The 12,945-nt window shown below is 41.7% G+C and overlaps 1 protein-coding gene across 1 annotated transcript in view; it reads right to left on the bottom strand.

Annotated features, from left to right (window-relative positions):
* Nucleotides 1-12,129, bottom strand: part of FNDC3B (fibronectin type III domain containing 3B) — a 358,693-nt gene extending 346,564 nt beyond the window's left edge. Inside the window, 1 exon segment of the mRNA XM_032630063.1 lies at nt 11,911-12,129. The gene's annotated coding sequence lies outside the window, so the exon portion shown is untranslated.
* Nucleotides 12,130-12,945: the final 816 nt, after the last annotated feature.

Raw genomic sequence — 12,945 nt, 5'->3', positions numbered from 1 at the left:
TAGCCCAGGCCGTCTGGGAAAGCACAGGGCTCCTATGAATCCTGAGGTCACCTCTTATTCACCACGGGAGCTGCTCTTTGCGCATGCAGAGATGAGACACGTTCTAGTCAGTTCTGGGCTCATCCTGTCCCCGTGGCAGCCTTCGGTGCAACCCAAACACCACAAGCTATTAGCCTTAAAAGGACAGAAAGGATTAGTATCAGGCATGGGAGGCCTTGCTTTTCCAGGTGCAAATTATAAGTACAGGATCTTACCCTATATAAATGAACTTAAATGAAAGGCACTGAGGAGAGGGAATGCGAGATGAACAAAACTGTATTGCCACTGAGTGAAAAGGACTCTCTTTCATAGAATTTTTCAAATGTCTCAGTCAGGTAAAACTTCATTACCATTTCTTAGCCAACTGCTCTAGATTTTTCCCATTCACTATACTGAGTTTCTTATATATTACTGTCTATGAAGTATACTTTTATTCTCTGGTTTCTCTCATTCCAAGGTTAAGTTGCTTTTACAGAAAACAATGTAGGAAAATCTCCCTCTTGGGAGATGTCCAGATTATTATTATTGTTTCGAAAGAAAATTTTAGGTTTCTGGACCATAGACAGGTTGAACACATGGAACGCATTCAACTACTTGGGAACACAAATAGACACTGTTCCAAGTCTGGATATACAATTAAGACATTTAATGTGAACTATTAAAGCAGCAGTGTGATACAGCTGGGAAAAAGTTTTGGAGTCAATCTAGGTGATCTTTTTAACCTTTCTGAGCATGTCTTCTAGTCTTAGTTCACTCAACAACCATTTATAGGGCAGCAGGTATGTTCTGGCTTCTGCGGTAGATGGTGGAAACACACAGAAAAACAGAAATAATATCTACCTTTCATAGTCTAATGAATATGGAAGAATGAATGAATATATACATATATATATATATATATATATATATATATATATATATGCAAGTGCCTAGCACATGGTAGGTGCTCAACAATTGCTGGTCACTGTTATATTTTACATCCGACTTGTAGTTAGAATGTTTGGAAGTTTAGTGCACAAATGACAAGTGTCCTTGTTTCTATACTGAACTGCTAAGAGCTGGTTATCACTTTATCCTAAAGAATACGACGTTAAATTCTTCCGAGGAGCCCTTCGATTCTGCCCTAGGTCCTAACTAGAGTCCTCTGGTGTCCTAATTACTCCTCTCACCTCAGTTCTTTCCAGCCATCAGGTCAAAAACCTTAAAAGGACAGATTACCAAGAGGGCTGAGTCCCCAAGACTGGGTTTCCCAAACTTGTCTGATCATAGCACTCACCTGAAGCATCTAATAAAGATTTCTGATCCCACCCCAGACATAATAAACAAGAGCACGTGCACCCTCCACCCCATACACATAGCCCTATAATGCTCCAAGAGATTCTTCTCTTCTCAGGCGTGCTTTACTTCCACCTTCAAGTGGCTGAGGTCATTCTCCTCAGTTTTCCATGACATGCCCTCTGACCCTTTCTCCCGGCCTCAGTTTAGCACTGAACACTCTGGCCACCAGTGCAGCAGAATCAACTCTCTCTGCTGGACCCCCACCATCTCAGCAAGACATATGTTGTTATTGTTGTTGCTGTTTTTCTGTCCCTTAATGCCTCCCTTCTAGAATTTCCCTATAAAAGATCATTTTAAACTACCACAGATCTCTGAAAAGTCATCTTTTTCAAAAAATAATTTTCTTAATTTATAATTCCCAAACTGACTCCAATAGACAAGCAAAACATACAAAATTGAAGTCCACATTTTTAGGGAATAGAAATATAAGCTATTTATTCTATTTGTATTTTCAAAATCAATTAGTGATCTGATACAGACCTAAAACAAGTCCACGTATTCTCTGGAGAACTTTGTTTCTTTAAAATAACAGTAAATGAAAGGCTAGGTTTGCACTGAAGGTGACTCATGCCTTTGTTTTGTTTAATATTTATTAGATCCCTACCATGGGAAAAAAAAACTTTTCAGGAAAACTGTGGAAACACAAAAATGCCTGTAACATGGCCCATGCCTCAAAGAAATCAACTTCAGCAGAAGAAATAATGACTTGAGCACCTGAGAAGAGGTACTAAATGGCACATTCAACCTTGGAATTCATCTATCTCTCCATCCATCCATCCATCCAGTGAGCATTTACTATGCACTCACCATCAAAGACATTAAGTTAAATCAGTAAATATCCTTACACTCAAGTAAGAGTGCCAAGGAAACAATCAGAGAACACTGAAAAGGACAAGTGTTCTGAAAAGTATAGAAACAGTGCCAGAAGAAATTAAAGAAAATGATAAATTACCTGAAATCATGGCTCTGGAACAAAATGAGTATATGCAAAATAGAATGAGACACTCTTTTCTTTTGAGTAGGTCAAAAATCAGTGAAGACCGCTCTGTGAACATGGTGTTGTAATTCCTCATATCTCTACCAGATATAAAGAGACTGTGACTCTCTGTACCTTTTGAAATCAGTTCATAATGATCCTATCTCTAGAGTAATTTCTAGGCCACAAAAATGACCTGCTATGGTATGAAAGCCGTTTACACATACAGCAAAGAAAATATACCCTTATAGATGGCAATCATGGAGACACACTAGCATCATACCCTTGCGACTTTATACTGTTTTCTGGGAGTTCAGGAATTAATGAACTATTATGGATGGCAAATATTTCACAGTATACTGTATAATTTTTCCTTGAACTTATTTGTATGTAAACTTAAATCTTTCTATCTGAATTTTTACCTGATATTTTCAGTATTCCTAACATGCACTTTACATCTGACATTTAAGCTTTATATCCAATCACTTAACAAAAATCCTGCCCCATCTTTTCATCAGTGATCTGCACAAACTCAACATCAATACCTCAGAAGCAAAAAAAGAAACAAAACACCAACACTCAGAGAAAAGTCACCACTATGAAATTATTAGGTGCTAGAGGCAAGTTCAGATGAATAAAACAATACTACATGCTTGCTTGCTTTCACTCTATCCCCTCCCAATAAGTTTTGGTCTAACAAACTGAAGAATGTTAGCACCTAATGCTTTTGCAACACTAGTACCGAGATGACTTAGACCCTTTCTCTAAGTGGAAACCAAAGTTTTCCCTAAAGTACTGAAGATGACAAAATTGGGAGGAAAAAAAAGGTTTAAAGGTTAGAAAATATGACAGGTCTAATTGTACATCCTACTCTCTGGTTTTTCGATGACTCACAGTGAAATTCAGGATAGATTACCTTTATGTGCCTATGTGGTCTGTGGATACTAATAAACTACCTGGCTCATCTAAATGTTAAAATATCTTTTTTTTCCCTCCAGAGATCTCCTACTTTTAAATAGTCTCCTCTTAAATTCAAGTCAGTTAATAAAATAAGGAAACTCTGACCTCCAAAACTGGCCTAGGAGAATCTCCGTTTACTCTGCAATAGGAGGTAGGGAGGGCGGGGAAACATCTACACACCAGCATGGCGCAGACCAAGGGGGAGCAAACAGAGGCAAGCTGAAATCCTGTGGAATAAATCTCCTTCAATTTTTTTCAATTTTTTATTGTGATAAAATATACATACATTTGCCATTTTAACCATTTTTAGCCGTACAGTTCAGTGGCATTAAGTACATTCACAATATTGTATAACCATCGCCACTATTCATTTCCAGAACTTTTTCATTATCCCAAGCAGAAACTCGGTACCCATTAAACTATAACACCTATTCCTCTTTCCCCAGCTCCTGGTAATCTCTATTCTACTTTCTTCTCTACGAATTTGCCTATTCCAGGTACCACACATAAGTAGAAACAGGCAAAATTTGTCCTTTTGTGTCTGGCTTATTTCGCTCAGCATGTTTTCAAGGTTCATCCATCTTGTAGCAGGTATTGGAATTTCATTCCTTTTTATGGTTGAATAATAATCCACTGTATGTACACACCGCATTTTGTTTATCCATTCATCTGTGAATGGACACCTGGGTTGTTTCCACCTTTTAGATGTTCTAACTTATGCTGCTATAATCACTGGTGTACAGGTATCTGTTTGAGTCCCCGCTTTCAATTATCTTGGGTACATACTTAGCAATGGAATTGCTAGGTGATTATATATTTAACGTTTTGAGAAACCACAAAACTGTTTTCCACAGCAGCTGCACCTTTTTACATTCCCAACAATACACTAGTGTTCCAATTCAATATACTCTTAAGTATTCTCCGATTCACTAATTCGGAATAATGTTTACCTTTATTACCCTAAATTACATTTTTTTTCCTGATACAAGAAAAACCACAACAGAAAAATCAGGAACAGTAATATCTGAAGACATTTAGTATTTTCCTCTTAAATGACTTAATAGAAAATATAAAATGTGTTTAAAAATAACACTTTAAAATATAAGAGAAAAAGGAGAATACCCTAAAAATATATTAAGGATCCTACACTTAAAACTTGTACCATAAAAACTTGTCAATCTGAACCCTAAAAAGTCATATACTTGAAAATCTCATGTCTGAGTAAGTGGATGCAAATACTTGAGATATTTTAAAGGAAATTTACCTTTCTTATGGGTCAGTTCACACAGTACCTGGAACTAAGCTGTCCAAGAAGGTCTTGCTTTAGTAAACCAGAAGAGGAGGATGTGTAATGAGCTTACCTAAATACCACTGGCAGTAGTTTCCACAACTTTGCCCAAACTCACAGAGGAGGAGATGGGCAGCTAAAAGCAATAATGATGTTCTTAAACCTTTAACGCCTGCTCTCACCAATCTGCCATCAAGTGCTTACAGGAGACAGCAAGTAGCAAAACAAATGGCAACAGCAAACCGCCAAAACAAATCAACAGGCATATTTGGGAGTCTATTGGTGGGGGTGGGGTGAGATGGGGAGGTGGATATTTGTTTATTGTTGTGATTTACTTTGCATACAAAAATATAGTTCTAACTTTTGCTGGTAAACTGTTCCTAGTTCATGTGATAGCACTGAATAAACTGACATTTATTTCATGGCGGTCCTGCACCTCTATGAAAAAGCACACTAGGAGAACTGGCTTCAACCCATACTGCAGTTTTACATTGTTTTTAAGTAAATTGATTTTTCCAAGATGCTTAAAGTGTTTTGTCCTCCTAATTAGGTAAATATTCCCTCTATGATCTATTTAAACTTCTGTTACCATAAAATCTTTTCATATAGAGTAGGAAGCCAAACTTTATCCTAGACTTGCCTGGATAATTGCAAATTCCTAATCAGTTACATCCAGAACAATGGAGTTATTTTTAACAGAGACCCTCTTCCACCAGCTGTGGAGAATCTGACTGAGCTCCGTAAGAATAAATTAAATCATGTTATTTCCTGGGATTTTAGAATCTACCATTATTTCTCAAACATACTACATTTGCTCATGTATGAAGACAATTATCTGGATAATTATTTCAACAGAAAGCTTTTCATAATTGAACACTATGAGTTTGTATTATATCAACTTAGTTTAAGCAAATTTTTCTAACTGGTTGCCATTATAAAAACCTTCATCTTCCAGAGTCAAAACAAGGATGTATCGGAAGCCTAAAATTCTAACATAAATTTAGTTTTAAACATAGCCTATAGGTGCTCCAATTTTAACATTTCTCAAGTTTCAGAAAGGAGCAAAGGACTGAAGTTATCACCATCCTGCTCTAGGAGTCTGGTGGTAGACACAGCTCTCTATACTACATTCCAAAAATATGAGCAAAATACCCCTATAAGTAAACAGAAAAACGTCTTGCATTTGCCAAAAAGTCAGGACAGCATAAGAATATTCCATTAAGAACCTAGTTTATAACTCAGTAAGTGCCTCCTGAGTCAATAAACAAGTGAATGAAATAAAATTACATTTTAAAATCAAACATAATCATTTAACACACGGGACATTTTAAAGATACCTACTAGAATCTCAAATAATGCTAGCTTTTGCTGAACACCGTCTCACTAAAATCTCCTCCCTCCAGTTACTTAAAAACTGACAAGCAGTTGTAATATTATAGAAACAAAAGATATTAGGAGCCAGTGACTGAACCTACAGGGAGTATTGCCAAAGACATCTCATCAGCCAATGAAATTACAATCCAGGTGTTTCAGAACGGTAAACTTGCATATCTCAACTAGGGACAAAAAGAGATTCAAGGACTGATCCATTTTTAAACTGAGAAACCTCCCCAGCTGTAAGAGTTGATCATTATAGTCTATCTTACCTGATTTATACCTGGTGGTTTAAAAACCTCCCAGCCCCCAATTCCAGCCCCACATACCTCTGGTCTCCAAGGACTCATCCTTGACACTAAACCTGCGCCATAAACAATTCCCCTCTGGGTAAGCTTGTGACTAGAGATCAGCCTCTCATTGGCTGTACCTTGCAGAGTTCAAGTACCAACCTCAAGTCATCCTCCCAAGTGAGCCTATAGTTGGCTTCTACAGAAACCTGCCTCTGTCTAGCCACAGTGATTGAAGCATTCTCTGCCGTTTAAAAAACACATTAATACTGTACCATACTGTGTATTTTAAGGTTAAAAAAAAAAGTGTGGGCTTATGAATATTTTCCTATATTCAAAGGCATTCAATGTCAACTAAAGAATAAAGCTTTTCCTCAACCACCTAAGTGCATTCCCAACAGCTGTTAAGGATGAGAATTAAGGTTTGCTTGAAAATGTCTTAACACAAAAAACTCTCATTGAATGGATTAACCTTGTTAAAGTGAAGAAAAGGCAATTGTGATTTCTAAAGTGAAAACAGAGGTAGGATGCAAAGATTCCCCTACACAGAAAATGATTCTTTTCCCCCATTCTCAGCTATAATTATTGAAAGCTCAAATAACAGGCTTACTAAAATAATATACAGGAACTAAAGCCTATGCCTCTATCATTGCTTTGGAAGTTCCTCTAATAAGAGATTGCACTTTGTCCCCTCCACCTCAAGAATGACCCTGAATCAAGCAGACTGCCTTGTCCACTTCAGCAATGCTAACGAGCTACGGACCACATGTAAGGAAATACAACTTTTGAGAGGTCACAGATCAACTATTACATTAGGAGTAGGGAGAAAATGAAACTGCAACCTAAAGATTGAAACTTTATTTACTCGTCACAAAGGAAAAAATAAACCACTTTTCAAAGTGGCCAAACACAATTTGGAGGTCTCTGAAAACATACAAAGTAATACTGTAAGAACAGCTCAGTTTTTAAACTTTGGAATATAATGAACTATGGAGTTTGTATAAGGCTTTGCTAAACACTTTTCAATACACTGACTCATTAACCCCTTGTGACAACCACCTGATAATGGTACAGGTGAGATGTTTTCTCCTTATACTAAAATGAGGAAACCCAGACTGAGAGGTTCAGTAGTCTAACAGGGACACACAGCCAAGTAAACTAAGTCCTTGACAGATAAGATATTCTGATTTCAAACCCATACTCAGATGTGGCCTGCACCAGGGGGTATAAGATTTCTAATCTTTGCCAATCATTTCGATATCTTTATCTTTTAAATTACGTCTCATTTGTACTAAGCACCTTGATGTCCTAAAAATGGAACCATACATCCTGAGTTAAATCATGTTTCCAGTATTTGTCACACTCACAAGAACACTATAATCCAATAACATGGTCCTTACGTTGGTTCCTTGAAAATAACTATGATCCCAATAGTCAGGAATGGGTATGAAAGGGTTTTTCAGCTATCTGATTGTCTAACTGATGCCTCACCTTTAGTTGAATTTACAATTTTCAGAGCTGGAGGCCATGCAATTCACATAACACTAAAATAATATAAACAATTTAAAGCTGATTTACTTGTGTAGGTCTTTCAGGATCATATAACGCTCTAGGGTCAGGATTATGAGCTGCAATTATCCCTGAGCAGTACAGTAACTATGAAAGATACAGCAGATTCAGATATATTTATAATGAATCTGGAAGTTACTTCTCTTAAAATCCTAATAAAGAGATTATTTTATCATCTGTCTTTTCCTGAAAGCAGTATGCAAAAAAAAAAAAAAAACAGAAAGAAAAAGGTATTGGGTTACTGGATATTTATGGATGAAATCCACATAAATGAATGCTTACTTTAACATGAGTTGGAATTTTCACTATTTCATATAAAATCAAAAAGTTGTTGAAATTCCTTCTACCAAATAAATTCTAAAATGTAACAGATTTAAATTAAATCCACTAATCAGAAAACTATTTGACCATATGCCACCTAAACAATCTTTCTTGCTGTTTGTTTCAATCTTAAACATATTCTTCCCAATTCACAGACAGATCTAGTGCTTTATATTTGAATTTCATTCTCTGGTAGTAAAGCAATGATTTTAATTCTTCAGATTAATTGTGCAGCTAGTTAAGGAAAAGTGAGTGATAGTTTGGCTATATTATTTACCTGAATGAAGACATTTGAAAAGAATCACCGAATTAACAGGTAACCATGGATATCCGGGGTAATTTTTTTTCAACTCCCCATCAGTGATTTTTCATGCTGCTCCCTACTTATACTTTTATTACATTGAAATAACCAAGAAGCTCTAACTACCTTCTCAGCAATTCCTATAGGCAGTTATTTCAATCAAACAGAAAATGTCACAAAGTTTTTTTCTATCAGTTTTTACCATGACATCCAAGTATTTTTAAAAAAACATTTTTTGCTTGTTTTTGAGCTATAGGTAATCCAGTATTTAAATTCCACTTAAGAGTTGAATATAATCTTCCTCTGGTGGTATGGAAGGAAGAAAACTGAATTACAAGATCTTAAAAGCAATAAGACCCAGTTAAACGTGAATAGATTTGAGAGTCAGAAAGTTCTACGTTGCAATCCCCAATATGGTACCTAACCACTAGCCACAAGTAGCAGTTTAAGATAATTAAAAGTAAATACAATTTAAAATGCAGTTCCTCCATCGAACTAGCCACATTTTAAATGTTACAACAGCTACACGTGCCTGGTGGCTGCCATACTGGACAGCAGATATAAAACCATTTGCATTACAGAAGAAAATTCTATGTAATCTTACACAAGTTACTAAATTTCTGTGAACCTCAATGCCTTGTCTGTAAAATGTCCTTAACATCATCTAAATTGAAAGATTAGAATTGTAATGAGATAATATATAAAAAACACAATACACAGTACTTAGTACACATTAGATAGCTAAAAAAGAGTAGCTATTAATACAATTCTGTATTGGATTTTAATCTCTGATTGCCAATACCGAACAAGTCACTTCCCCTCCCTGGGCCTCATTTTCCTAAAACTGAAAAGCTGGGAAGTTCTTCAGGTTTTCAGTTCTAAGGACGTTATCAAATTTTACCACATAAAATGAAGTGTTAAGCAAAAGCGGCACAAACTCCTACTGAGTAAACTACTACTCAGGCTCCTACAGCCAGCTTCCTAACGGATCCCAAGCATTCCTCCAGAAACCCCGGAAGACTGGCTCTCCAATACAGCCAGCCCATGGTCTGATGTGAGCTATTTATAAGGTCTGTCTTAAAAGGTTACTGGAATATCTTTCTGATATTGTACATACTGTAATTAGAAGCTACAACCTCCTATTCCATGCTGGTATCTTGCAGTTTTAAGATCTCTTTTTAAATGAACGCTATCTATCTTCACGTAGAATTTTTTTCTCTTATAAGCATTTAAACCAAAACACTTTAAAAGCACATACGAGTCTAAGTACCATTTTTTAGAGACTTTTTCTTTCTACCAGCTATGCCTCATTCTTAGCCAGCTTGCGGGTGACCCTCTAGCGTCTAAACAAAGTGAGAATTACACCCTTATAGGGGGGAGTCCCCTTGCAGGACCAGAAGCATGCCCAAAGACTTTACCCTCGTTAACAGCTGCTCCCCGGGAGCCAAGAAATTTACTGAACGCTGGTTCCACAGAGGCCGCTTCCAATCAGGGAGAACCATGGGGCCCCATGCAAGGCACAAAACCAGGGCCACGGGCTGCTCTTGGCTGTGGCTGCGGGTCTCTTCCCCCGGGCGTTGTCCAGGGCCCCAGAGTCACAGCGTTAACTTGAGAGTGAAGAGCAACTCAGGCAGTAGAAATGAGAACAGAGCGGTGCATTTTTGCCCGAGGCCAGAAGCCTCCAAAAAAAAAAAAAAAAGTGTTATTCCAGAGCAGATTCCTTTTCTTCCGGGTCTGTCTGCTCCCTCTCACTCTCTGCCTACAACCACCGTGCCTCCCCTTTTCCAATGCCCCACCTCTCTCCACATTATAAAAAAAAAAAGGTGGCGAATTCCCTCTTCCTTAGCTTTCCCCACCAGGGCCTGGAAACTGGAGGAAATTCAAATCAAATAACTGCACATTAAAAAATAAACATACAAGCAATCGGGGGGTGCCCACCGAACAAACGACCTCGCCTGTCCCAAAATATGATTAACCCTGGATGGAAGATGGGGAGGAAGACTAGAAACCAACACGGATGGAGAGATAAACGTGTGGATCTGGAGCCCCAGCGTTGGCCCGTCGCGGCCAAATTCCAAATTTTGTTTCAAGAACATGCTGGACTGATGAGAAAATAAAATATAAAAAGTTTTAACTTTTAAGTAAGTCCGCAAACGACACTGTCTGGATAAAATGCCGTTGCTTCCCTTCGTCAGGCATAGAAGGGTGGGAATTGAGGTTCGAAAAGCTCCAACTCCAACCGCGCACTCCTGGAAGCCTCCCGGCCAACGGCGCCTCCGGGCGGCCCAACCCAGTCTCCAGAGACACCGGGCCCGGGTGCTCGGGCTCCCACGGGGCGCCGGGACCGGGCCTTTGGGAAAGTTCGCGGGCACAGCCCGAGGCCCCACTTTCCGCCCAGAGTGACAGGCCCTTCCCACGCCGGCCGGCCCCCGCCCCACCGCGGGCACCAGACAGTCCGCGCGGCCCCTCCCGGCCGCCTCTGGGCACGGATTCCGCCCGCCGGCCCCACCCCGGCCCGGGCGCCCCTCGGGGTGACCGACTGACCGGAGCTACGCTGGCCCACACACCCGGTCGCCCGCTCCTTCCCGCCGCGCCCCACTCCCCCGCCCGAGCTTCCAGCCGCCTGCTCGCCGAGTCCGGCCGCAGCCGCCGGTTACCGCCCCCAGCCCGGGGGGAGCCCGGGGGGCAGGACAGGGAGGGAGGACGTGGCGCGCACGGAGGTGGCCAGCGGCGAGGCGGGGAGTGTCCCTGAGAGGCCTGGGCTGGGGGCCGGCGCGGGCTCGGGACCCTCCCCGCGAGCATCCCCGGGTCGGAGGTCCCGGCCCGCCCCCGCCTGGCGCGGAGAGGCGGCCCCAACTTCCAGCCCCACTTCGCACACCCGCCCTCCTCCCCTCCACCATATGGAAATCTACAGCCTCAGAAAGTGACACGTCGAAGATTCCTCGGCCCCTCCGCCCGCCCTTCCCCTCCCGGGCAGCGTTCCTGCAGCGGAGATTCCGGGAGGGGGAGCGGATTCCTCGGACAAAATCTGCTGGGAAGGCCTGGGAGGGCGGCGGGGGGAGGGCGGGGGGCGGGGGGAGGGAGAACCCGGGAACCACTGCCCAGATTTTTTTTTTCCATCAAGAAGAATCTACCCGTTTCTTTCCCTCCTCCAAGCCCTGGCCAGCTGGGGGGACGAGCGGGGGCCCGGAGCCCAGTAAGACGCGGCCCCAAAGCGTTGGCCGACCCCCGCTCCCGGGCCCCGTGTTCCCGGGGTGCCCAGAAGAGCGCGGGGCGCCCCAGCACTCTGGCGCCAAGTTTTCCTCGGGAAGCCCGTTGCGCCCGGAGCGCTCCGGGACAGGCACGCACTTTGGCGGACTCGGCGTCCGGTCGGGGCTTTCCAGCGCGCCGTGACCCGGCGGCTGAGACTCGGGGTCCGGGTCCCCCCCCATTCTCCCGCTCCTGCATGCCTTACCTTCCCTCGGGCTGAAACGCGGGGCTCCGGGCGCGCCACACACCGGGTCTCCCACGCCTTCCCAGCAGCCAGCCCCGAGAATCCCTGCCGCCCCTTCGCAGCTCCCGCCGCTGCTGTAGCCGCCGCTCTCCTTGTCCTCCGGCCGCCGCCGCCGCTCAAATAACTACCAGGAGGGTTAGATGGGGGATTCCGCCATGTCAATGATGTCGGGACCACATGGGGATTTGGGGCCCGCCCCCTGCCGTAATCTGCCGAGTATAACCGCCTCCACAAGCTCAGATTCGCAGGCGCTGTGGGATCCTCCTTCCCTCTCCCCCCGCCTCCAGACCTGCATAACTATCCGGAAACTCTTTTTGGTTCAGCCGGACTAAAGAAGTCTTAGGCTTAGAGGAACTAGCAACTCCTGAAAGGCTAGGGCTGCATATTCTGCAAACGATCGCCAGCACCAATATAAATGCAGGGTTTGCTGAGTAATAATCAGAGCTAAGACTATGACATTACTTTTCATTTACACATATATTAACTTTTTTAAAAATCCCCACAACAACCTTATGAGCTATTTTGTCACCTTTCTCTATTTCCCACAGCAGTTTGTTCATATGGTTAACATAGCGTGAACAGATTTTATTACACCGAAGTTAAAATGTCTATTTCCCCCTACAGTACCCAATATGAGCTCACAAGAGCAGAGAGTGTTCCTTACTCATATCTGTATTTCCATATCAAACTTAGCATAATGCATAGGCCACAGTAGGACTCACTAGATAATTGCTGAGTTATATTAATCAAGTCAAATGTAATGTATCCTGTTGTACAGACTCAAAATGGTTAGCCAACTGCATCCCATCCCACCCCTCAAATTATCCAGGGAGACAAGAAAGTAGAAATTATCCCAGAGAGGCCACTTCTCTTTTTAGCTTCCCGGGTATTCTAAATAATTACATTAGCCTCAATTATTAGGCTACAAAGCAGTACTAGGTAGCAACCAGAGGCAATGTATTACTTTCATTGACCTAAAAAATACATAACAACCAT

The sequence above is a fragment of the Phocoena sinus genome, chromosome 4, assembly GCF_008692025.1.
Source record: "Phocoena sinus isolate mPhoSin1 chromosome 4, mPhoSin1.pri, whole genome shotgun sequence".
Classification (NCBI taxonomy): domain Eukaryota; kingdom Metazoa; phylum Chordata; class Mammalia; order Artiodactyla; family Phocoenidae; genus Phocoena; species Phocoena sinus.
This window is presented reverse-complemented; position numbering and strand designations above follow the sequence as displayed.